General features: G+C 60.3%; 1 protein-coding gene across 5 annotated transcripts in view; it reads right to left on the reverse strand.

Annotated features, from left to right (window-relative positions):
- Positions 1-20,627, reverse strand: part of RGS12 (regulator of G protein signaling 12) — a 119,615-nt gene extending 98,988 nt beyond the window's left edge. Inside the window, exons 1-2 of one of the 5 annotated variants that reach the window (XM_042985069.1) lie at positions 5,890-6,182; positions 5,473-5,604 (exon numbers count right to left, since the gene is read on the reverse strand). The gene's annotated coding sequence lies outside the window, so the exon portion shown is untranslated. Of the gene's footprint in view, positions 1-5,472; positions 5,605-5,889; positions 6,188-20,589 lie in introns of those variants that run through there. The other 4 variants (XM_042985071.1, XM_042985072.1, XM_042985073.1 and 1 more) reach the window with 4 other exon arrangements.
- Between the last annotated feature and the right edge of the window lie 5,334 nt (positions 20,628-25,961).

The raw sequence follows: 25,961 nt of genomic DNA on the forward strand, positions 1-25,961 counted from the left end.
CCTCCGACTGGGACCCGGCCAGCAGACCCCGCCCCTCGTACCCTCCCCCTAAGCCACCTCCAGCCACCGAACACCACCAGGCGCCACCTCCCCGCAACGTGCACGGGGACCCGACGCATCCCCCGCGCAGTCACGCACCCCAGGACGCACGCTGACCGTCCCTGCATCCCGGCCTCACCCAGTCTGATCGCTCCTCGCGGCCCGCCGCCTGACCTCCGGAAAGCTCCCTAGAACCCAGGACACGCTCCCCCGCCCTCCCCGAAACCTACACCAACCTGGGATCTGCCCTCCCCGGCACGGCAGGTCCCCAAAACGCCCGAGGACGAGCTGGTGGGGTCCTGGCTCACCAAGACCCCTCTGGGCCGTTAGCAGGCACCAACAACCAACGTCCCCGCTGACCTTTCACCCGTAAGGGGCCCTTCCCGTTGCCCTTGACCTGGCCCACCACCCGCCCGATGCCTGTGCACAGCGGGGGCTCCAGCGGGGCTGTGGGTGGGACCTGGGCAAGGCCAGGACTGCCACGTGAGGGAACGGGCCCTTCCTTGGAGGACCCCACGGCTCAGGGACAAGGGCACTGGGAGGCGCCCGCGGACTCGCCGGCTGCACACCTGCGGCTCAGGGAGCGCCTCCAAGTGACCCGAGGGCACAGCACACGCGGCAGGGACCCGAGGGCAGTCTCGGCCCCCACCCGCTGTGCCCCGCAAAATGGTGCCACCAGCTCCATGCCCCTGTCCCTCCTCCCTCCAGGACCCCTTTCCTCTCTAGCTTCAAAGTCCTCCTCTCGTGGGTGACCCTAAGGCCTAACAGCTGAGAGCCCTCCCCGCAGCTACGAACCCATTTCCCACACTCGGCCACCCACCACCTCACTCTGCGCGACAAACACGCCTTTTGCTAGAAGCACCTCCTCCCCCTCCCCCACACCCCCCTCCCCCTCCCCCCACTCCTCCTCTTTGGTCCCTGACTTCCACCTACCCCACCCCATCCATCTATGCACCTAGGACGGCACGCCTCCCCTGGGCCCAGGCCGCACCCCCCCCCCCACCCTACCGGCCCCTGCAGTCCACCAGCTGTGTCACCCCAGCCTCCGCCATCCCTGGGCCTCCTCACCCCAAAGCCTCCTCCTCCTCACCCTGGCCAGCCCTCTCAGGGCCACCTGTGTCCCGCCGGCTCCTCTCCGACCGTGGCCTCACCCCTGCTCCCTGGTGACCCCTGCCCTTCCCCCTCGGCCTCCCGTCCACCGGGAAAGAGCCCGCTCAGATCCTCGTCCACGCTCACATCCTCCGCGCCCACCTGGGGACAACCCACCCCAGGGGAGCTGGCGGCGGGCTTTCTCCACAGCACGTGCTGTGCGGCCACCGTTGCCCGGGGGGCCTGGGCCCCGCCCCGAAGTCATGCTCCTCAGCCCCTGAGGGGTCCTGCTCCGCTCATGAGCACCCGAACCCACCCATCTTCGGCCCCCTGCTGCTCTCCTTTGCAGGGAACAGACAAGTCCCGCCAGCCCAGCGGCCACGCGGCCGGTGTGCACAGCCTCCCCCCTCGCCCCCTGCGCACACCCTCCCACTTCGGGTTGGCTTCTCCGCCTAGGCCTCCCCCCCAGGCCCCCACTCTCTCAGGAAGCTGCCACGCCCACTGCCCTTCTCCCCTGGCGTGACGTGGCTCCCTCTCAAGTGGGCCACCGCACAGCTTCTCACAGTCCCCGAGCCCCCCTGAACTGGAGAGGAGGAAGGCTCTCGCCGGACTCATCTTCCCGCAGCGCCTCTCCTCCCCTCGGCAGCGCCTCCAAGGCTCACCCTCCTGGGGTCTCCGCACCCCGCCTCCCACCCTCGCCCTCCCTCTGCAAACGGGCCTCCGGCCCCTCGTGCCCGCAAACACGCTCGCCTGGCCACCAACGAGCCCAGGGAGCCGCGTCCCACGGACTCTGCTGGGTCTGCATTCCCTGGCTTCTCAACAAACTCAACACGCTGCGCCTCCCCCTTCCGGGTCCTGCTCTGCTTGGCCTCGAGTGTGGGGGTCCCAGCTCGCTCCCTCCGCCCCGAGCGACTGGACCCCTCGAGGCCAGGGTCTCCCACATGCTGATCTCCCACCCACACCCTCCCGCAAGTCTGGGGGCACCTCAAACTTAACGGTCGAAACAAACTCTTCCTCAAAGCTGCTTCTGTCTCAGTGACCAGCCAGACACACGGGCAGAAGCGGACACAAGCGGGGTCCCAAAGAGACTCCCAGAACCCCAACCAGGACGCACACACATGCACAAAGAGGCGGCCTCAGGAAAAGGCTACCACAAACAGAAGAACAAGTGAACAGAGTCTACAAAACCCCAAACACAGGGCAGCCTCTAGAGGGAGCAGGCGGACCAGGGGGACCAGGGGGACCAGGGGCAGGATCGGTACAGAATAGGCTGGAGCAGGAAGCCGCCAAGGGGACAAGCGGGACTGGAGGGGAAGAAAACGTGGATAATTCGGTGATAAGTCTCTCTGTTCGTCTGTCGCTACATCACCCACAGAGGGCAGCCAGAAAGGGTTCCCCAGGTTGGTAGGGTGCATTTGGGTTGTAGGACTTAAATTGTACATTATGTGGAAAACAAAATTCTCTTCAGAGAGTCTTGGAGACAGGTCCAGAGATGGGGGGCGGGGCATGGAAGTGATGGATGGATGGATGGAGGGATTGGGGGGGGATAGATGGAGAGGTGCATGGATGGATGGATGGGTGGATGGATGGACAGATGGAGGACGGAGGGAAGGACAGATGGATGGAGAGGGAGGGGGGGTGGACAGATGGATGGGTGGGTGGGTGGGTGGGTGGATGGACAGACTGACTAAATTCATTAGTGGTAGTCAATGTTTACCCAATAAAACCTGGTTGGTTAGTTGGTCCAAAAATTAACGGACTCTTTTCCCGAGCTACAGACAAACGGGAACCTTCAAACAAAGTGGCCACCAAATGCTGCGCAGGGTAAGTGAAATGAGTCCCATCAAACTGTCAGAGAGGGGCGCCTGGGGGGCTCAGTCAGTTGAGCGTCCGACTTCGGCTCAGGTCACGATCTCGCCATTTAGGAGTTCGAGCCCCGCGTCGGGCTCTGTGCTGACGGCTGGGAGCCCGGAGCCTGCTTCGGATTCTGTGTCTCCCTCTCTCTGCCCCTCCCCCGCTCATACTCTGTGTCTCACTCTGTCTCTCAAAAAATGAATAAACGTTAAAAAAATAAAATAAAATAAAAACTGTCAGAGAGAGAAGACAGGTCTTGTATGAAGGAACAGAACCTGCCAGAAAACACCAGAGGACGGCAGAGCCCTGGGAGCTTCTGCGGCTCCCCACAGGCGGGCGGAAGGACAAACACGCGAGCGGGGAGAAGGCGGCTGACCGGCAGGCCCAGGTGTGGTGTCGCGGCAGGGTCACGGCGGCCGTGTCCCCACGCTGTGTCCACAGGGCGCCCGCAGCCTGGCCACGCTCCCCACGTGCGGCCGCCCCCTCCAGCACTCGTGCGAGCAGCCGAGCCGTAAACCCGTCCCCGAGACTTCAAACCTGTGGCAGCTCCACAAGGGAAGGGTGGCCTGTCCCAACACGTCTGTGAGCGCGACGGTCAACGAACGGCAAGGGAGGCGCCGAACGAGGCATTCTGTGTGTGAGTCTGCCCGTGGCGACGGCGGTCGCGATGAACTGCGTGTCCCTTGTCTGGGAGCAGCCTCCCGTTCGTGCCGTTTGTTGGACTCGCCGGGCGCGTTTCTTTTTATTCACCCGTGGCGCAAGCTCGAGCCGGCGCGGGGCTGCCTTGGGGGGGTCGGGCCGCTGCCCCCACGTCCGCGTCGGCAGAGGCGCGGACCGAACTCACCCGAGCCAGCCGGCCGGGTGCGCGGCGGGCGATGCTCCCAGAGGTCCCCACCGGCGTCCACGGCGCGGCCCTGACACGAAGAGCCCGAGAGACACCAGCAGTGCGCCGTCGACGAGCCCCCGGACGTCCTAGAGGGGTGGGCTCGCGCCCCCCACGGACCGGGCAAGGGAGATTTCCCGTGCCCTCCCTAAAAGACATCTTGGACTCGGGGGCGAAAGAAGGACATTCTTCTAAAACGGCTACTGGACGGCAGTGCCTTCCGCGTGTACAATCTCACGCTTTCCCCTAAACACCCGAGGCCCTACAACGGCTCTGCTGATACAACGGAGCAAGCTGGTGCCTGTCCGCATCCGTTCCACAAATACCGGGGACCCAGCCGGGCACCTGCACACCTGCCAGGCAGCACTGACACACCGAGGACCCCTCGTGCCCTCGCACGCCCTCGTCAGCAGCAGGCGTGTCTGCAGCGGCCGTCCCACGCTCCGCTGTAGGTGGAGGGGCTGAGAGCGGCCTCCCCAGGTCCGGATGGGGAGCGGGGGTGCTCGGGGGGCTGTGCCCGGGAGCGACATCCGGGCCGCCGACCCACGCCTGGAGTCCGTCTACGTGGCGGGACTCGGGACTTGGAGCCGGCGCTGCTGTGGGAGGGTCTCGGGAGGAGTGTTCTGCACGTGGGGGGGACGGGGCTCACTGGGGCCGGAGGCTGGACAGTGACAGAGCCCCCTGCCGCCTCTCTGTGTTTGTGATACAAGTCGATGGCACCCTCCTAGTCGTCCCGCCCTCGGCAGTCCCTCCCCCTGGGATCTGGGCTGAACTTGGCACCTCACCCCTAGTAAACAGGGCAGAAGGGAGGAGACGTCACTTCCTAGAGCACTATAGACACTGGTTTTTGTCTTCCTCAGCTTTCCCTCGCTCACTCCGAAGGAAGTCAGCTGCCGGGTCGCGAGCTGCCTTAAGAAGCAGCCCCCGCGGCAAAGAACGATGTCTCAGGCCGCCAGCCGGCGAGGTCACGAGGCCTGCCGGCAGCTGCGTCACATCTTCCCGGGCCGCCGCCCCCACGAGAGCCGAGCCCGGATGCAGACCGTCCCCCGCTGCGGCCTGGCCACCACCGCGGGCACAGCTCTGGGACAAAGGACCCAACTAAGCCTCACAGTGCCGACCACAGAAGCTGCGAGGTGAGAAACGCGGGTCGTCCTCTGCCGCCACGTGCCAGGGACTACCTGTTACGCAGCAGCGGTGACGAGCAAAACCGTGAACGATTTCACTTGACTTGCTCTCACTCCTACTATCGACACAGAGCAGCCTGCATTTGTTTCCGGGCAGCGATGCATGCTTAACGTTCCGAAATACGTTCCCTCAAACCTAATCTGTGATGTGCTGAGTCAGGAAATCATACCGTGCACACCTGAGAGAAACGGACGACCGAGCGGAACACGCTGGCTGAGGGAAAGGGCCACCGGATGACTACCTCCCCGCTGGGACCTCGCAGGTCGCGCCAACGAGGAAAGCGAGGCTGCCCAGTCATGACTGAACACACTCGGCTAATTCCGCTTGGGCCCGTCGGCACGCCCCCGGCCGCCTCTCGCTTCGCTGTCAGCACGTGAGAGGCTGACCTCCCTTGAGGTTTTTCTACCGACAAAATTACTTACCTGGCCCTCAAAGAGTCTGTCTCGGTTCCTCGGTGGCCTCGTCCCCCAATGTGACGCCAATCCAGCCTGGGGGGCAGCTCAGCAGCCACAGGGATGATTAGCGTGTGTGCTTGTTGACTGATTTATAGAAGGCTGAACAGAAAAGCACAACACAGAAAATGCTCCAGCTCGGCACTTTGTGATTATGCAGCCTTTGTGCGTGGGGCTTTATTTAATGCCGGTTCCTGAGGTTTCAACACTTCACGTCCAAAGAAACCAAGAGGCCAAGCCGCAGGGACCTCGGATCTGAGAGCGCGACTTGTCTGCCCTCCTGGCCGGGCTTCCCACTCCCCAGGAAGAGCCTGCCCCTCGCTAAGCAGCCCCCCCAGCCCCCACCCCCCACCCCCGCGGGGATCAGCAGGGGAGACCAGAACTTACTCCAACAGCAAAGCAGCTCTCGGATCAGGAAACAGGGCGATTATAAGCAATCAGGAAAGAGGAGAAAGAAATAAGAAAAAGAGAGAAGAGCTTAAACACTGGCAACTTGAAGGTCTCGTCTCTCGGAACACATCAGAAAAACGTATGTACAGTTACTACCCGCAGCCTAATAGCATTAGGAATTCCGAAAACACCGAAAATACCGTGGAGTCGAAAAAAGAGTTATGCTAATGTCATACTGACTACATAAAGAAAGCTTGAAACACTAGCCGGAAACTTCCCCAGCCTCCTCCTTCAGGAGAACTTTCGTGGCCCTGAGTGGGCGGTGGTGCGGGTGGGGGTGGGGGGGCGGCTGAGCCCCCCTCGGCCCCTGCTCCCCAGTCCTAGTCACAGGCCCCAGTCATGGCTCGGTGGCCACACAGGGAGGCCCGCGACCACCGCAAGTGCCCAAAGCCCTCCAGACACAAGGGCCTGCGGGGACAGGATGGTGCCCAGCGGCACAGGTGTCCCCGGCCGGCTCCCGGTGTCCCACCTACGGGCCCCGGCCGGCTCCCAGCAGCAGTTCTAACCCAGCACTGGCCCTTTTCCTAGCGTGAGGAGGACAAAGTCTACATTCGGCAGAAAGACTATCATTTAAATTACAAAGGTCCGTTTCACTGGCTCAAAAACACTCATATATCTCCTGAGGGATTCTAATCTTTTGGGACATAAAGTTTACATCAAGCAAAATCTGTGGGCGAGCCCATCAAGAGGAGCAAACGTCACATGCTCTCTCATCTCAAAGAGAAATCAACACGTGAGACCTCGACCACTAGGGCAGTGCGCCCTGTCATACCGGGCTCACAGGGGCTCGGGGGTGGGGCAGTCTGCAGCCTGGGACGACACCAGGCATGGGCGTCCACATCCACAACCAGCGTCCCCCGAGCACACGCAGGGGCCCGGTCACTGGCCTGCCCCGCGGACTCTCCCCTGTCGTTCTGCACTCCCTCCGCCGTGCTGGACGGCACAAAGCTACTGAGGCGGGGGCGCCGCGACGTGACTTCCTTTATTCACGTCACATGAAGGACGTTTTCCACACAAGAAGGAGTTTAAGAAAGACCTCGATTACGGAAGGAAGCTCGGCAGGAGGGAGGCGAGCCAGACCCCCAGCGCCCCGCAGCAGCCCGCCGTCACCTGGCCTCCGGGGCAGAGCTCAGCCCCGCGCCTTCTCCCGCTCACTCGGCACCTGCCCTGAAGCCACCAGGCCCGCCTCCACCTGCCCGCACCTTCCCTCGGGCTCATCGCTTCTCTGGGGACCCAGCCTGCCTGCCGAGGCCAGCCCAAACCGCAGTGTGCCTGGCGGGCAGGCCTGTGGTCACCGCCTCAGGACCGTCCCGCGCCTGCCTCACCCGTGGGCGCCTTCATTCGTTCGGCGGCTGCGGACCGGCTCCTTCGGCAGCACAGGAAGACCGTTCTCAACAGTGACAGTGACGGCCCCGCCTCCGTCCCGGTGCCAGCCGCTGCTGGCGGACGGCACGGCCACCCACGGAAGGTCAGGGGGACGCACGGGAGACCAGGCAGCCCGACTCCTTCGGAGAATTCACTCCTCCCCATCCTTCACCGCTCCCCGGCTCAGCTCGGACCCCACTATCTCCTCCAATGCCCACGGACGCCCCAACTGTCCTGCGGACCGGCGGGCCCACACGCCAGCCGCGTCTGCTGTCAGCCCAGGGGTGGCACTAGGTCACCTCCGACGTCCTTCTGAGGGAGCGGCACCCACACTCGGAGCACGTGTGGGCATCGGGACCCATCCGCGAGCAGGGGAACGCGGGGCCAGGCAGGATCCGGATCCACTCAGGGTCCACCTGCCAGAGGTGAGGACACACCGAGGCCGTGAACTTCAGAAGTCCTAACGGAGGGGAAGCGCCACGCCGACCAGGAGCTCAGAGGAGGGCCGGAAGCCGCAGCCCGCCCCCGCCCAGCCCCCACGGCCAGGACCCAGCAGGACCCAAAGGGCAGACTGAGGCCAACCTACCCCCGCAGCCAGCGGGCAGACCTCCCGGGAGCCCGGCTTGCTCTGGGCACCTGCCTGACCACTGCCGAGAGTCAGGAGCACGCCAAGCGGGAACTGCGACCCTCCGGGATCTGTAGCTGATGGGCCTGGGGGGCTATTCTCCATTCCAGAAACAAATTCTAGCTCAATATCTTGAAATACGGGGGCTAAGCCATCTCGATTTTCCCTTCCTGTTGTTAATTGACTTTCTTTTTTTAAATATTTATTTACTTATTTATTTTTAACTTTTTTTATTTTTTGAAGGAGAGAGAGAGAGACAGAGCAGGAGCGGGGGAGGGGCAGAGAGGGGGGAGACACAGAATCCAAAGCAGGCTTGGGGCACCTGGGGGGCTCAGGCAGTTAAGCCTCCTACTTCAGCTCAGGTCATGATCTCGCGGTCCCTGAGTTTGAGCCCCACATCGGGTTCTGTGTTGACAGCTCGGAGCCTGGAGCCTGCTACGGATTTTGTGTCTCCCTCTCTCTCTGACCCTCCCCCACTCAGAAAAAAATAAACATCAAAAAAAAAAAATTAAAAAAAAAAAAAAAAAAAAAAAGAATCCAAAGGAGGCTCCAGGCTCCAGGCTGTCAGCACAGAGCCTGACACGGGGCTCAAACCCACAAACCACGAGATCGTGACCTGAGCCACCCAGGTGCCCCCTGACTTTCCTTTCTTATCTCTACTCAATATTTATTGTTTGTGGTTTTTCAGCCCGGGCACAGCGGGACTACGGAGTTGTCGGCTTTAGCGAGTTAAACATACAGGACACCCGGTGAAGTGTGAATTTCAGGTAAAAAATGAGTAACTTTTTAGTCTAAATATGTCCCAAATACCGCATGGTGTTTTGTCTGACAAATCTAGCCGAAGGGTCGGAGGAGGGGGAGGCCCTCATGGTGACTCAGTAGCCCTTGGTTCCTCTCTGCGGGAGCCCGGCCGTCTCCCATTACCTGCACCCGGACTGTCACCTCCGTTCCCGCCCCCTTCACCCTCCCCCTTCGCCCCCCACCTCCCCGCACCTCTCCCGACCCCTCACAGCCGCTTCCTTGGGCAGAGTGGACGGCGGCAGGCCAAGGACAGGAGGGGACGAGCCAACCCTGCGTCCACCTGCCCGCCGGCCCCCCTCACTCAATCCCCTGCCCTCGCCTGCCTCCTTGCCTCACCCCTGAACACCTACGAAAGGCTGAGAACGATTTTCCTCGTCAACAAACGGGCCTTATGTCAGGCCCCCCACGTGACATCCTCCTGCCCACATATAGTCTCGGCCATTCCCTACAGGAATCTGGAGGAACAGGCAGGGCTGACAGAAATCCTTCTGCTCTCCACATCTTTCTCTGTCACTCCCAGGAAGACAGGACAGGCCACAAACACGCCCAGTCCCGGTGCCCACGTCAGCGTGGGGAAGGCTCGGTCCCGCCCACGGGGAGGCTGAGGGCAGAACCCCATTTGGAAGCAATGGAGGAGGGGTGACCAGAGGGGGTCGCGCGGGCAGGAGGCCCCGCCCCCTGGCGACCCCACCTGGCTCCTCACCTCCCAGGTCCTGGCAGGGCGTCGTGGGCTGATGGTGGCCCCAAGGACGTCAGGCCCTAATCCGCAGAACTTGGACACGACCCCCTTTGGAAACAGGGTCTTTGCGGGCGGGCGGGCTTACGTTAAGGATTCTGAGACAGGAGATGCTTCTGGATGATCTGGGCGGGCCCCGGACGCCATCCCAAGTGTCCTTATGAGAGGGAGGCGGAGGGGAGGTCCGACGCAGGCAGGGGAGAGGTCACGTGAACACGGAGGCAGAGACGGGGCGGTGCGGCCACAGCCCATGACCACCAGCGGCCCCCAGAAGAGCCCCGAAGGGAGCACAGCCCTGCCGCCACCTGGATGCGGACTCCTGGCCCCCAGAACGGCAAGAGAACAAATTCCTGCTACTTGGAGCCCCCCGGTTTGTGGGGCTTTGTTACCACAGCCGCAGGAGACTACCACGACAGACGGGCGCAGGGAGCCCTCCTCCCCCTGGGCCCCGGCCGCCCCGGCCTCTCAGCGAGGAAGCCGACGGGCTGCTGAATGCTGAACCCCACAGAACCGGCTGTGACTCTGAATCTGGCTGGACTCCAGGCAACCAGGGACGCGGGGCTCTGGGGAGCGGGTGGTCTGGGCACCTGCCCAGTACCTCCCGGGGAACATGTGTCCCGGGCTCAGCTCCTCTGACCGCGTTCAGAGAGGAGCCACAGGGGCGCCTGGTAGCTCGGTCAGTGAAACGTCCGGCTCTCGATTTCGGCTCAGGGCACGGTCTCATGGTTCGTGAGTTCGAGCCCCGCACTGGGCTCTCTGCTGTCAGCTCAGAGCCCACTTCGGATCCTCTGTTCCCCTCTCTCTGCACCCCACCCCGCCCCCCGCTCGTGCTCACTCACAGTCTCTCTCTCTCTCTCTCAAAAATAAATGAACATTAAGAAAAAAAAAAAGACGTGCTCCACAAGGTCTGAGCCTCCCACCTGGGCACCTCCGGGGCACATCCACTCAGGCAACGACACCGCAAGCCCGGACGTGACGTCACTAACGGTCACCGACAAAAGTCCCCCACGTGAGACGCACACACGCTATCCTAGCTAATCCTCACAGGGGCCCCATCCTTCACCTTACCTTCGACGGAAACCGCGCACGGAAAGCATTTTGCCCCAGGTCTAACTGGACGGTGGGGTGGAGGACACGGTGCCTGAGCCAGTGGTCTGCGTCCTTCCGCTCCGGCCTCAGATGGAGCCCCACGCCCAGGCAACTCAAGCCGGGCCCCGGGGTCGCCAGCCCGAGAGGTCACAGAAGAGCCAGCCCTGGGCTTTACAATGTCCTGGGTTTGTTAAGGAAAAGCTTTTAGACTAGAGGCGCTCACTCCCTGGTTCCCGGATTCTCCTGACGAGAAACAAGTGAACCCAAAGATCGATGCCTGGCTACTCAGCAAAGCACAAGGAGGTCTAGCAGTGAAGCAAAGAGCCTCACGCGTTCTCCCATGCTGCTAAATCAAGTTCCGGCCGGTTACAAGATACGAAAGCCAACCATCTGAAGGCACCTGAGAACGTGAAAAGCAGGTGGAAAGCAGAGGGGTCGTCCCCTAAAAGAACGGGTTGCCCTGGGTAAGACACGCGTTCGTACAGACGGCTGGAACTCTGGTGGAAGGCAGCAAGCCTCCTAGCTTCACGGCCGAGAACAGAGTTTGGGCACGGCTGGAAGTGAGGGGGACACCTCAATGTCTCAGAAAGGAGGCAGCCTGGAAGACAGATAGCCCTGAGGTGGGTCTGTAAACTCGGCCAGCCCCTGAGCTGCCCCAAGGAGCAGAAGCGAGGAGCTGGTAGGCCAAGTGCGCGAGGCAGAGACGAGAGCGGAGATCTCAGTTTGAGTCAAGACAAATTAACCTCCGGAACAAAACGCAAAACTCTCCAGAAGCGAGAATCACCACAGTGGACCGTCCACGACGCTCAGCACATGATCAAGGATTACCCGATGTTCACAGAAACGGGAGGATGACCCACAGTCAAGAGAAAAACGAGTCCACAGAAATTGATCCTGAGAAACCCAGGGGTTGAAATTAGCAGATAAGACCTTAAGGCAGCTAATATAAAGTGAAAACTTTAATGCAAAATATGATCACAATAAACAGATGACATATCTCAGTAGAGAAACAGAAACTATAAATAAAAGTAGGCACCAGGCTGGCTTAGTCAGTACAGCATGCGGCTTGATCTCAGGGTCACGAGTTCAAGCCCCGCACTGAGTGTAAAGCTCACTTTAAAATTTAAAAAAAAATTTTTTTTGTAAAGCAAGTGGAAATTCTAGAAATAAAAACTACAGTAACTGAAATGTGGAAACTCACCAGATGGGATTAAGAACAAACTGGAGGCAGAAGGAGGGGTGAGTTAACTTGAAGACAGATTAATAGAAACTACCCAATATGAAAACTGACAAAAATGATTTTTAAAATGGACAGAGCCTGATGCCCAGGAGGACAACATCAAGCACCAACAATAAATGTAATAGGAACACCAAAAGGAGAGAATAAATGAAATAGAAAAAAATACTTGAAGAAACCATGAACGAATTTTCCCCAGACTTGGTGAAAAATTACAAACGTATAGATCCAAGAGGCTCAACAAAGCCAGGGCAGGATGAATACCAAGAAAACCGTCCCACGCATATCGCACTCAAGTGCCGAGAGATGGGGGTGCCGGGGGCTCCGTCAGTTAAACGTCCAGCTTTTGGTTTTGGCTCAGGTCGCGATCTCATGGTTCACGGGTTCGAGCCCTGTGTCGGGCTCAGTGCTGACGGCACGGGGCCTGCTTGGGATTCTCTCTCCCTCTCAAAATAAATAAATAAACTTCGAAACACGAAACAAAACAGAAGCCCTGAAAGACAAAGACGAGAGCTGGAAAGCAGCATCGCCACCTAACACACGGGACGCCACGGCTATGACAGGGTTTCATACAAATGCAGCAGCCAGAAGACGCTGGCAACCTGGAATTCTACATCCGGCAAAGAGATCCTTTAACACTGAAGGAAAATAAAGGCATTTCAGATAAACGAAAACCAGGAGGATTTGTCACTGAACAGGCAAGAAATGCTAAAGCGTTTCAAGCGGAAGAGAAAGGATACCAGACGGAGACACAAATCTGCAGGAAGGAAGGAAGCACACTAGAAGCGGTGGACGTGTAAGTAAATATTTTAAAATATTGGTGTTTCCCTCTTAATTTCTTTTCCGATGTTTTTTTTACATTTATTTATTTTTTGAGAGACAGAGACAGAGCACAAGTCGGGGAGGGACAGAGGGAGAGGGAGACACAGAGTCCGAAGCAGGCTCCAGGCTCCGAGCCGCCAGCACAGAGCCCGAAGCGGGGCTCGAACTCACGAACTGTGAGATCGTGACCTGAGCTGAAGTCGGTCGCTTAACCGACTGAGCCCCCCAGGCGCCCCCCCCCCTCTTAATTTTTTTCAAATACGTGAGTTTTCAAAACAAAAATTATGGGGCACCTGGGTGACTCAGTCAGTTGAGCATCTGACTCTTGATTGCAGCTCAGGCCATGATCTCACAGTTCGTGAGTTCGAGCTGACAGCACAGAGCCTGCTTGGGCTTCCCTCTCTCTCTCTCTCTCTCTCTCTCTCTCACTCTCTCTCTGTCTCTCAAAATAAATAAATTAAAAAAAATTTTTTCAGGGTATTCCAAATAGGGGTGCCTCGGTGGCTCTGTCGGCTAAGCGTCCGACTCTTGCTCTCAGCTCAGGTCTTGAGCTCAGGGTCGTGAGTTCAAGCCTCATGTTGGGCTCTGCTCTGGGCGTGAACCCTACTTTAAAAAAAAAAGGAATATTCCCAATATTATTTATTCCCCACCCCCAAGTTGCTTTGGAGGAATTTGTGTTTATTATTTATCAGCTAATAAAAAAATTCTTCAATTTGGGGGAGGGATATTTAAACACTGAAAAATGTAAATGGATAAAACGTTCACATTCAAAAGCCAACACTGTCAAACTGGATACATGATCGGGACTCAACCGTAGGTTTTATAAGAAGCTGACTCTGAACACAAGGACACAAACAGGCTGAGCACAAAAGAACGGAAGAGGTGTGCCGTGCAAACAGTAAGCGTGAGGAAGCTCGGAGGGCTGACTTCATATGAGGCTTCAAGCCCCATTCATCAGCACAATCATCCCCACAAACGTGTGCCAACTTAATAACAGATTCACACACATGAACCAAGCGTGAAGGAGCAAAAAGCGGAAACAGACCAATGCAGTCGGTGTTGGGAGATGCTGAAAACCTTTCTCAGCAACTGGTGGAAACCCCCCGAATCCCTCCCACCCAACATCAGTAATGACACAGGACATGTGAACACTACGTGATATTTCTACGCGCCCGGCAGTTTAGGTGTTTGAGATCAGCCATGAATGCTATTGAGGAAGAAACCCTGGTCTCATGGAAGAGATGGTCTTATGGTCTTAGGAAAAATGGGGGGGGGGGGGGGGGGAGAAGGAAAAAAGAAAACCAGAATAAAAACTTGAAGTATGTTTACTATCTTCCAGAAAAGAAGGTCCTAAATCTCTGAATAAAGAACAAGATGATATTTTTTTTTTAAAAGAAAAGGGAAACCAAAACAGAACTCTTGAAAACGGAAAAGGATAATGGCGATAAAGGGACTAACAGAGGGCTGGGAGACAATGGGACACAATCTCCCGAGAGCTGAGCAAACGTCTCCCAGATCAACAAGAGGAGAAAAGAGATCAGGGGATTAGCAGGTCAGCCAGGAGATCCCAATTCCAGATACACGGAGTTCCAGAAAGAACTCAAGATTGAAAGCGGGAAATTCTCACGGGAGTAACAGAAAAGTCAGTCCCCAGGCCGAAGGGCCCCACCCCGTGCCCAGCACAGCGGCACAGCGTTGAGAACAAGCACCATCATGGGCTAGTTCGGGGCACGGGGGGAGCAAGGGAAGCCCCCGTGAGCTTCCTGGGGCCAGATCACAGACGGGACAACTGAAGTCAGAACGGCACCCGTGATGGAAACGGAAGACCACGAAGCAACATCTTCAAAAACCGGAGAAAATAGGGGCACCTGGGTGGCTCAGTCGGTTGAGCGTCCGACTTTGGCTCAGGTCATGATCTCACGGTTCCTGGGTTCGAGCCCCACGTCGGGCTCTGTGCGGACAGCTGGGAGCCTGGAACCTGCTTCTGATTCTGTGTCTCCCTCTCTCTGCCCTTTCCCTGCTCACACTCTGCCTCTCTCTCTTCCTCCCTCTCAAAAATAAATAAACAGTAAAAAAATTTTTTTTTAAAAACTGAGAAAATATTTTTCAGTATTTTCAATATTCTATACCCAGCTAAACCAAAAGTAACTGAGGAGTGAAGATATTTTCAGAACCAAAGATGAGAGTAATATCTACGTAATGTCCCTTAGCTATCCAGAATACCTCCTTCAGCAAAACGAGGAGTGAGCCCAGGCGGAGAGAGGGGTCCAGAGTGCGGGGACCGACACAGAGGGACAGTGGCACAGGGGACGCTGGGCGACAGCCGTGCAGGGGCCTTCCCGGGACCAGAACAGACTGGGGCAGGACGCGGGACCCCGGGAGAAGACGCCCCAACAGCAGGCACCGCCACAATGGGGGTGTAAGGCAGGAGAGAGTTCTGGAATAGGCGGGTGGCAGGGCCGGGTGGGAAAGCTGCTGCACTCAGTGTCCTGGCCGGTCGGTGACAAACCATCCCTAGGGTCAGAGGTTTAACCAAAAGCTATGACTGTGGTGGGAGGTGGAGGGAGAGGAAGGGGTGGAGGGGCCTTGGGAGAGCAGAGGTTCCGCCGCACCTGTGGCAAAACGGAAAGCTCAGACGACACTGCAGGAGGCGCGGACGATCTGTTGTCTTGGCCCTTCACCCAGCGTCCTGGAGGGGTGATCACGACCCAGGTTGAGGGACAGCAAGATGCAGAAAAAGGTGAGTAGCACGGTGTGTGTGTGTGCACGCGTGTCTGGGGGTGCCTCTGTGTCTGTGGGAAGGTGTCCGTGTGTGCCTCTGTGGGGATCTGTGTGCGTGTGTACCCCTCAGTATCTGCGTGGGTGTCTTGTGTCTGTGTGGAGGGATAGGTCTGTGCGTGTGCGTCCGTGTGTGGGTGCACATCTGCGTGTGTGCGTGTGTGCGTGTGTCTATCTAGAAATGACCGTGTGACAGGAACACAGCCGGGGAAGGCTGTAGCTCGGGGGTCACCATGGTTGGAGGCTTGGGGACAGCCGAGCCACGGGATGGGAGACGGAAGACGGCCAGAAAGGACAAAGCACCTGTCGTCTGTGGGAAAAGCTCCGCCCGGTGCACAGGGACCAACGGATCAGGTGACCTTTTGAACGCGTGAAGCCGGAAATCACGGGTAAAAATCACATGGGCCTGTGTACAGAGAGCGCGTCTCAGGAGAGACTCCAGTTTTCATCAGACGGTCAAGGGAGCAGCGACCACGCCCCACCCCCCAAGCAGTAAGAACAAGTCGCCTGAGGCCGATCTTCTGCCCGGGCCACCGGCCCCACCCCAGAAGCTGTGTGAGATGAAAGGCGGTCCTCCCAGACCCCGGGTGCGAGCACGGCGGGGGGCTGGACAGCGGTCCCGAGACTCAGGTCCCAGTTCCCGGACCGGGAACGCCACCGACAGGCAGCAGGGACTTGGAGGTGTGACAACGTGCAGGTGGCAGAGGCCCCGGGTCTGCAATCGCAGGGGCCCTTGTGGGAGGAAGGCAGGGAGCCGGGGAGCCGGGGACGCGGGGCCCAAGGACGGAGGACGGCCCCCAGAAGCTCAGAGGGGACGGATTGGGCTCTCCCGGAGCGAGGTGTCACTCAGTTTCGGCCCAGTGACACCCATCTCGGACTTCTGGCTTCCAATGCGGAAGCCCCGAAGTTTGTGGTGATTTGTTACAGCAGCCACAGGAAACTCTTTCAAGCGCTAATTCGAAAAAGAAACGTTTACAGGACTTCCACCAAGTCAAAGAAAAGGTAAAATGTAACAGGGCGCCTGCTGCACCCACCGCCTGCCGCCCCGACACCCTGTTTTCTCCTGCGTCCTCACTGTCTGCCTGGCCCGGTTGGTTCTGACACAGACGGGGCGGGAGACCACACAGTCGCAAAGTGAACCCCTGTCGTCTTCCCTGGGAGGGTGGGAGGGACGGCCGCCAGCACGCCTGTCCCTCCCGTCCCTCCCGTCCCTCCCGTCCCTCCCACGTGCGTCCTGCAGCCTCAACCAGCCTCCCCCCTGCCCGCCCCCCCCCCACGCCCTCCGGCATCCACAGCCAGCGCCCAGTCCCGGCCCTACAGCCTCATCTGCTCCCCGGCCCTCCCTTCCCAGCAGCCTTCATTCTAGAAAGTGGGAGCGAGGCCTGCCCTTGACCCTGGGGCTGCCAGCACCGGCAGCTGCCCTCTCTCTGCCGCGCAGGCCTGCTCGGTGCCCCTCTCCTCACCCCGACCCACCCCACGACACAGCCACCACGGCCGCCCCGCGCGTCCAGCCCAAGTCCACGGCCTTCCCTCTGGCCACCACGGCCTCCCTCGCCCCGCTGGTCCCCATGGCCCCAGAAGTGCCCACGTCCCTCACTGCCCGTCGGCCAGGGCCCTCGCTGTGGGCACCCAAGCACTGGGCCGTCCACCTGAGGAGCGTCCCTCAAGTCCGGGTCCCGCGCCGAGCCCTGCGTGCCTGCGGTCTCTGGTCGTCAAACCCACCGGTGGGGTGGCATTTTTATGAAGTTCACACGGTGACAATTATGTTTCCACAGTAAAACTTTAACCACGCCCTACTCCCCCTCCCCTCCCCCACTGCCCGTTCCAGACGCCAGGACCCCTCCCCGTGCGCTTCACCCCACGGCCAGGGTGGGGGTGCTGCCCCCTCCGCTGCGCCCCTCCTCTCCGGAGCCGGCCCCCTGCGGGACCGCCGGCCTCCCGCGGGCCCCGCCCACAGCACACGGTGACCATCACTGACACGGGCCGCTCCCAGGGCCCCGGACAGACCCCTCATGACCAAGAGCGGCCTCCCGGCAGGCCACGTTCCCGAGCCATCCTCTAAGGGGAACTGAGGCACGAGTGGGCGGTCACCTGCCCAAGGCCTCATCCCAGGAAAGTGGCCGGGCGGGTGCCAGGCCAGGAGGCACACTCGGAAGCCCCTGTCTGCACCCAACTCTGGGGCTGCTCTCCATCTACACCCTACAACCCTGGGGTTCTGTCTATACCCCACAACTCTGGGCCGCTCTGTCCGCACCCCACAACTCTGGGCCGCTCGGTCCGCACCCCACAACTCTGGACCACTGTCTATACCCCACAACTCTGAGCCACTCTGTCTACATCCCACAACTCTGGACCGCTCTGTCTACACCCCACAACTCTGGGCCGCTCTGTCCACACCCCACAACTCTGGGCCGCTCTGTCCACACCCCACAACTCTGGGCCGCTCTGTCCACACCCCACAACTCTGGGCCGCTCTGTCCACACCCCACAACTCTGGACCGCTCTGTCAACAGCCCACAACTCTGGGCCGCTCTGTCCACACCCCACAACTCTGGGCCGCTCTGTCCACACCCCACAACTCTGGGCCGCTCTGTCCACACCCCACAACTCTGGACCGCTCTGTCAACAGCCCACAACTCTGGGCCGCTCTGTCCACACCCCACAACTCTGGGCCGCTCTGTCCACACCCCACAACTCTGGGCCGCTCTGTCCACACCCCACAACTCTGGGCCGCTCTGTCTACACCCCACAACTCTGGACCACTCTCTGTCTGCACCCCACAACTCTGGACCACTCTCTGTCTATACCCCACAACTCTGGACCACTCTCTGTCTATACCCCACAACTCTGGACCACTCTCTGTCTACACCCCACAACTCTGGACCGCTCTGTCTACACCCCACAACTCTGGACCGCTCTGTCTACACCCCACAACTCTGGACCGCTCTGTCTACACCCCACAACTCTGGACCGCTCTGTCTACACCCCACAACTCTGGACCGCTCTGTCTGCACCCCACAACTCTGGGCCGCTCTGTCTGCACCCCACAACTCTGGAGCACTCTCTCTCTATACCCCACAACTCTGGGCCACTCTCTATACCCCACAACTCTGGGCCGCTCTGTCTACACCCCACAACTCTGGAGCACTCTCTGTCTATACCCCACAACTCTGGACCACTCTCTGTCTATACCCCACAACTCTGGACCGCTCTGTCTACATCCCACAACTCTGGACCGCTCTGTCTACATCCCACAACTCTGGACCGCTCTGTCTACACCCCACAACTCTGGACCGCTCTGTCTACACCCCACAACTCTGGACCGCTCTGTCTACACCCCACAACTCTGGACCGCTCTGTCTGCACCCCACAACTCTGGGCCGCTCTGTCTGCACCCCACAACTCTGGAGCACTCTCTCTCTATACCCCACAACTCTGGGCCACTCTCTATACCCCACAACTCTGGGCCGCTCTGTCTACACCCCACAACTCTGGAGCACTCTCTGTCTATACCCCACAACTCTGGAGCACTCTCTGTCTATACCCCACAACTCTGGGCCGCTCTGTCCACACCCCACAACTCTGGGCTGCTGTCTACACCCCACAACTCTGGGCCGCTCTGTCCACACCCCACAACTCTGGACCGCTCTGTCCACACCCCACAACTCTGGACCGCTCTGTCCACACCCCACAACTCTGGGCCGCTCTGTCTACACCCCACAACTCTGGACCGCTCTGTCCACACCCCACAACTCTGGCCACTCTGTCCACACCCCACAACTCTGGGCCACTCTGTCCACACCCCACAACTCTGGGCCACTCTATCTACACCCCACAACTCTGGGCCACTCTGTCCACACTCCACAACTCTGGGCTGCTCTCTGTCTACACCCCACAACTCTGGAGCACTCTCTGTCTCTACCCCACAACTCTGGGCCGCTCTGTCAACACCCCACAACTCTGGGCCGCTCTGTCCACACCCCACAACTCTGGGCTGCTCTCTGTCTACACCCCAAAACTCTGGGCCGCTCTGTCCACACCCCACAACTCTGGGCCACTCTGTCTCTACACCCCACAACTCTGGGCCACTATGTCTACACCCTACAACTCTGGGCCGCTCTGTCCACACCCCAGAACTCTGGGCCACTCTGTCCACACCCTACAACTCTGGACCACTCTGTCCACACCCCACAACTCTGGGCCGCTCTGTCTATACCCCACAACTCTGGGCCACTCTCTCTCTACACCCCACAACTCTGGGCCGCTCTGTCCACACCCCACAACTCTGGGCCACTCTGTCTACACCCCACAACTCTGGATCACTCTGTCCACACCCCACAACTCTGGATGACTCTCTGTCTATACCCCACAACTCTGGGCCGCTCTGTCTGCACCCCACAACTCTGGAGCACTCTCTGTCTATACCCCACAACTCTGGACCGCTCTCTGTCTACACCCCACAACTCTGGACGACTCTCTGCACCCCACAACTCTGGACCGCTCTGTCTATACCCCACAACTCTGGGCCGCTCTGTCTACACCCCACAACTCTGGGCCACTCTCTCTCTATACCCCACAACTCTGGGCTGCTCTGTCCACACCCCACAACTCTGGGCCGCCCTGTCTACACCCCACAACCGGGAAACCCGCCCGGCCGCTGCACTGACGTTGCCACAGTTAATCGCTGGAGTTAGGGTCCCTGGAGACACCTCGACCCAAACAATGCGGCCGCCTGCTGGGGGCGACCAGGAAACTCCAGACCGGACGCAGACACGGGCCCCCGGACTCCGGCCCAGGTCTGGGCGAGCGCGGTGGGCACGGCGGGCCCCGGTTCTCGGCCCATCCGCCGCCCCCCACCCCGACTCCGGCCCGGGACCCTCGGGTCCTGCCAAGGACCGGTCGGCCCCTCGGAGACCCCACAACCCAGGCTCCGGCGGGGTCCGCCCGCGCGGGCCCACGACAAAGTCCTCGGCGGAGGGCCCAGGAACAAAAGGAGAGCGGCGGGCGGCCGGGCGGCCCGGGGACGCGGGGACCCAGACGAGCGGGACGCCGGCCGCCCCCAGGACCCCTCGACCCTCGGCCTCGCTGGGCGGGGCCGGCGGCCGGGCCGCGGAGCGCGCGAGCGCGCGCCCAGAGAAGAAAGAAACGGAGGCGGGGCGACCCTGCGCCCGGCCCGCAACCTACCGGCCGCTCGCTCCGCCGGCCGCGATCCGCTCCGCCCGCGCGCGCAACGGTCGCTCCGCTGCCGCCGCCCGCCCGGGGGGCGGGAGCCCCGGTGGGCGGGGGGCGGAGGGGCGTGGTCTGCGCGGGGGCGGGGCGGGTGGAAGGCGTGGTCTCTAAGGACGTGGGCGGGTCCAAGACCGAGCCAGAATGCTTGGCCTGTGGGGCGGGGCCTCGGTGACGGGGCGGAGCCGCCAGGGGCGGGGCGGGCCTACGGGGGCGGAGTCTACAGGGGTGAGAGACTGGGCGCGCGGCCAGGCTTCCAGGGAACGAGGGTAGAAAGAAATGAGGGGCGGGGCCTCAGCCGGAGGCGGGGCCTGCGCGGCGGATATGGGGGGGCGGAGCCTCCGGACCGGGGACAAGACTTCCGCTGCCCGCCCGGAGGTGGACGGAGGCTCCCGCGGTGGAATCCTTCCAGATACCCCGCCCAGTCCTCTCTTTTCTGTAGGCCCCGATCCCCTCCCATTCTGGGGCTTTTCCTGCGCCTCCTCCCCGGGTTCCACCTTACACACCTGCCCAGGTCTCCCATCTCCTCGGCCCCTCGTGCGCCCCCGCCAGGACTCCCCTCCCGACCCGCCCACCTGAGTCCCTTCCCGTCTCCCCTGCCCCGGTTCCTCCACAGCTCGAGTCTCCTCTCGCGTCCCTGCCCCGGGTCTCCTCCCGACTCCCCCCTTCCCGGCCCGGGTTGCCTCGAGTCTCCTGGGCCCCGTATCCCCCCCAGCCTGGGTTCCCTCCTGCCCCACCACCCGGGTCCTCTCCCGATTCCCAAGTTACCCCCTCAGGGTTCCTTCTTGCCTCCTGGGCCCCCTATCCTCCCCGCCAGCCCGGGGTCCCAACTGCGCCCCCGCCCGGGCCCCCCTCGCGAGACCCCCACTCTGGCCCCGATTCCTCTCCAGCCCGGTTCCTGAAGGCGACTGGACGCTTCCTCCATGCCCCCCGCCCAGAGTCTGGGATCCCGCACCCTCTCCAGAGGACCTTGATGTGCATCTAGACTGAATTCCACCTGGAAATAAGGGAGGGGAGCAGATGAGAAGTGTGTTGTCCCCCCAGGAGCACAATCATCCCCTAGTCCTTCCCACAGGTGCGAGAGCCAGGCAGGCTTTGCCGGGTTGCCCTGGAGGTCCCCAGGGGCACTGCCCCAACCCTCCCCTCCTGCCTGAGTCCCCCAGGAGACCCTCCAGGGTTACCTCTCCCCTGCCTCCTGTTGTCTTCTTCCTCAGCAATCACTGTTTCTTTGGAAATTACTTTCTCTGTAGTCATAATGACCAGCTAGAGTACTTTGGGGAAACAGTCCCCTGGGCATTTGCCCTACACTCTAAGTGGGGAAAAAAAATCAAGTGCAGGATTCCTGACTAGTTGGGTCCTGGCTTTCAGTTACACAGCCAGCTCTCAGACCTGGCCGAAGCCTGCTGGGTTGTCTATTAAATCATCACGACAAATACACTAGCCATCACGCCTCCAGTCCCTCTGTTGAATGGAAAAACCGGAGAACTAAGCCACGTTTCATATTCCCTCCAGAGCTCCCAAAACGATACCAAGGGGGATTTTCCCCCTACAGCGTATTGTCAGTACGCGTCTTCCCCTTGTTGCAAATAAACCACCTAGCTGGACAGAGTTACAGAATGTGGAGCCGGCATGGTGGACGCGGGCGGGCCACCAGGAGAGCTGCCACGGGGCCAGAAATGGGGAGCTCTGAGACGCTGGGGGCCCACTGTCTCCACAGCAGCACTGCCGTGGCCCGTGCACCTGGGGAACTCATGTTGCGGCCTCGCCCCCAGTGCAGTGGTGTTGGGGATGAGGCCTCTGGGAGGTGATTGGGTCATGAGGGTGGAGCCCCCACAGATGGGATTCGTGCCTTATGAAAGAGACTCCGGTGAGCTCCCTCGTCCTTCGCCACCGGCTGGCTGTGAACCGGTGAAGCTCTCACCAGACACTCAACCTGCCGTTGCCTTGATCTTGGACTTCCAGCCTCAGGAGCTCTGTTGTTGATAAGTGTCCCCCTCACCAGTCTGCAGTATTTTTGTCATAGCAACCCAGGTGGACTGAGACGAGCACCCAAGCCTGCCTCTGCTGTATGTGCAGGGACAGGTGCAGGAGAGCAGATGGGCAGTGTCCCGCCCAGTCACAGGCCTCAGCCCCTTCTGATCGTATCACGTATCCCTCCTGCCTCCCGAGATTCTGTCTTCCCTGCCTTGTCTCAGCTGTGTCTCAGCTGCCGGCTTAAGCCAGGGTCCCTTTTTCATCCTCTCGTTTCCCTTCACCAGCGCTGGGGCCCCTGCTCCTTCCGGTTTGCCCTGGACTCCTCCTCTTGTGCCTTCTTTCCCTTTGAAACAGGCCCCTCACTGCCTGTCCATCCTCCACGCGCTTGTGTCCTGGACCCTGTGCAGCGCCGTCCCTTCTCCCGTCTCCCTCTCTTCTGAATGTATCACCTGTCTTGTGTGGCTTCAGAAATACTTGTCTCCCCTCTCCATGCCTCCCCACCGCGTTTTCCTGGTTGGGATCTCCTCCTCATTAGGTCTTGTATTATTTGTTTCGGTCCCAGGAGGAAATTTGAGAAGAGTCTAACAAAGCCCCAGTTGGTAGGAAAGGCAGAGAGTGAGTGCAGAGCCAGGACCCACAGTGTGGAGGGAACAGGTGCCGCCTCCAGGGCTGAGGGAGCGTGGGGACAACCCAGAGAGACAGGGAGAGACGGAGCAGCCAGACAGGACCCAGGGGAATGGCTCCACACAGAGAAAGCTGGGAAATAAGCCCCACCCTCACCCTCCTCCCGCTTTCTCGCCTTCTAGGCTCCTGCTGAGTCCCACCAGTGGAGGCTTCCGGAGCAGGGAGGAGGAGTGGAGAGCCACCCTGGGAGGTGGGTGGTGCAGCAGGTCTCTCATTGCCTTCGTCTTGCTTCTCCGCACGTGTGTGCCGGGTCCACGCAGGCAGGCAGCACGCCTGGGAGAAGGGAGGGTGCTGATGCAGCAGGGGTGGGGCGGGGGAGCTGCTTCCGTGCTGGCCCATCCCTTCGGGGCACTCAGGACCCCTGGAAGTGGGGGAAAGTCATGCTGAGAAGGGGTGGAAAGGGAAACTGAGTCTCGATTTGAGAAGACAGGTCTTACCGATCAAGTTCCCTCTACCAGTCAGGTGCTTCACAAGAGCCTCGGCCAGGGGTGCCTGGGTGGCTCAGTGGGTTGAGCGTCTGACTCTTAATTTCAGATCAGGTCATGATCTCACAGTTCGTGAGTTCGAGCCCCACGTCAGGCTCTCTCCATCTCTGCCTGTTCCTCCCCCACTGTGCTCTCTCTCAAAAGAAATAAATAAGCTTTACAAAAACAGAAAAAAACAAGAATGTCTGGTCGTGGCTGTTCCCACTCGTGTGAAGCCTGACGCCCGCCTGACACGCCGGAAGTGACGTTTGGCCCGTGTCTGGGGGCCCCGGGATCCAGGCAAGCTGACTTCGAGTTCATCACAGGCACCCCTACGGCTCCGCCTGGCACACACCCGTGGTCTTCGTTCTTTACCTGTGTTTTCTTTTTTTTAATGTTTGTTTTTATTTATTTCTGAGAGAGAGGAGGAGGAGCAGGGGGAGGGGCAGAGAGAGAGAGAGAAAGACCGAGAACCCCAAGCCGACTCCACACCATCAGCACAGAGATCAACGTAGGCCTCGACCCCACAAACTATGATATCATGACCTGAGCCGAAACTGAGTCAGACACTCAACCGACTGAGCCACCCTGCCGCCCCTATTTTTTTTAATTTTTTTTAATGTCTGTTTTTGAGACAGAGAGAGACAGAGCACAAGCAGGGGCGGGGCAGAGAGAGAGGGAGGCACAGAATCCGAAGCGGGCTCCAGGCTCCGAGTTGTCGGCACAGAGCCCGACGCGGGGCTCGAACCCATGAACCGTGAGAGCATGACCTGGGCCAAAGTCGGACGCTCAACCGACTGAGCCATCCAGGGGCCTCGCCCCTGTTTTTTTTTAATGTTTAGTTTATTTTTGAGAGAGAGAAAGAGATAATGCCGAGGAGGAGCAGAGAGAGGAGGGGGGACAGAGGATCCGAAGCAGGCTTATAAATAGCTCCCCCTTTCTCTCTAGGAGTCCGTTTGGGGCCATAAAGCATCTGGTCACCCAGCCTCAGAAATGTCCTCTGAGGCTGAGGCCCCGGGGGCGCAAGGGGGGACGTGGGGGGCGCCTGAGTGAGCAGCCGGGTGGGGGCCGGACCGCGGGGCTCTGTGGCAAGCGGGCGCTAGAGGTTGGTTGGCTCCCACGAGGGCAGAAGAGGAGAGCTGGTGGGCAGGAGGCTGCGGTGCCCCCCCCACCCCCGCCCCGTGGAAAGCCACGGCCGTTTCCGTTCTGTTCCCGGGGCCCAGAGCCGGCCTGAGGGGAGGCGGGACCCCTCGGCGGGAGGACCCCTCACGCCAATGCGGGTCTCTACGGCAGACGTGTCTCCCGCCTCCAGGGTCGCTCTGTCCCCAAAAGAGGGCTGCCCGGACTTCATGAGAACTGTCCCTTTCAGGGTTTGAGCAGACACTGGCTCCAGGCCACCCCAAACCCCGTCCTGCCCTGAGGTTAGAGCCGGGCTGGCATGGAGGGGCCCAGTCCGTAGCACATGCGCCAGTGGGTCCGCAGCCCCGGTGGACGTCCCCCTCGCCCCTAAATGTAAAATCGTACAGACGCTACCCGGCAGCTGGCGGGACCCCCCCCCCCAAGCAGTCCCCGGCCCTGTGGGTTCTGGGACCCCACGGCTGTCCCCTCAGATGCAAAGCCATCCAGCAGAAGCCGAGCCACACTCCAAAGGACGGCGATGCGATCCGTGGTCCTCGCGGGGACACGGTGGCTGTGTGTGTCACATTCTACCCCTGCTCTCCGCTCTGTGCATTTTCCAATTTCCCGTGTCATTAAAAAGGGGGGCTTTCCTGCACAAAGCGGCTTCTCAGTCACTAAGAACACTGACCTAGGAAAGGAGGCACAGAGCCCTCCCACCCCCAGCTGGGCAGGCCCAGAGCTCGCTCACACCCTCACACCGATGGTCAATGCCACCGGGGGAGGAGGCCCCAAGGCCACCAGTGCGGGGTTTGCTGCGCTCCTGGAACTCACCTGCCGGTGACTACAGGGGAGTCGGGACACCGTTGGGGGGGGGTTCTAGGGGCTGAGTGCTGATCCCCCTTCCCCAGCTGGCCACCAGGCAGCTCACCAGTGGGAGTGACTGCCCGCAGCCTGTGGTCTCTGGGGACACGCCCCCTCCCTCCCCCGCCCCCCGCCGCCCCCAGCAGGCATGGACTCCGGAGAGGAGGCCTGGGGCTTGTTTCTGGCCAGGCCCGTGGGTGGCCCCCCCCTGGGGGTGGGGTGCCTGCC

This window comes from Panthera tigris, chromosome B1, assembly GCF_018350195.1.
Source record: "Panthera tigris isolate Pti1 chromosome B1, P.tigris_Pti1_mat1.1, whole genome shotgun sequence".
Taxonomy (NCBI): Eukaryota; Metazoa; Chordata; class Mammalia; order Carnivora; family Felidae; genus Panthera; species Panthera tigris.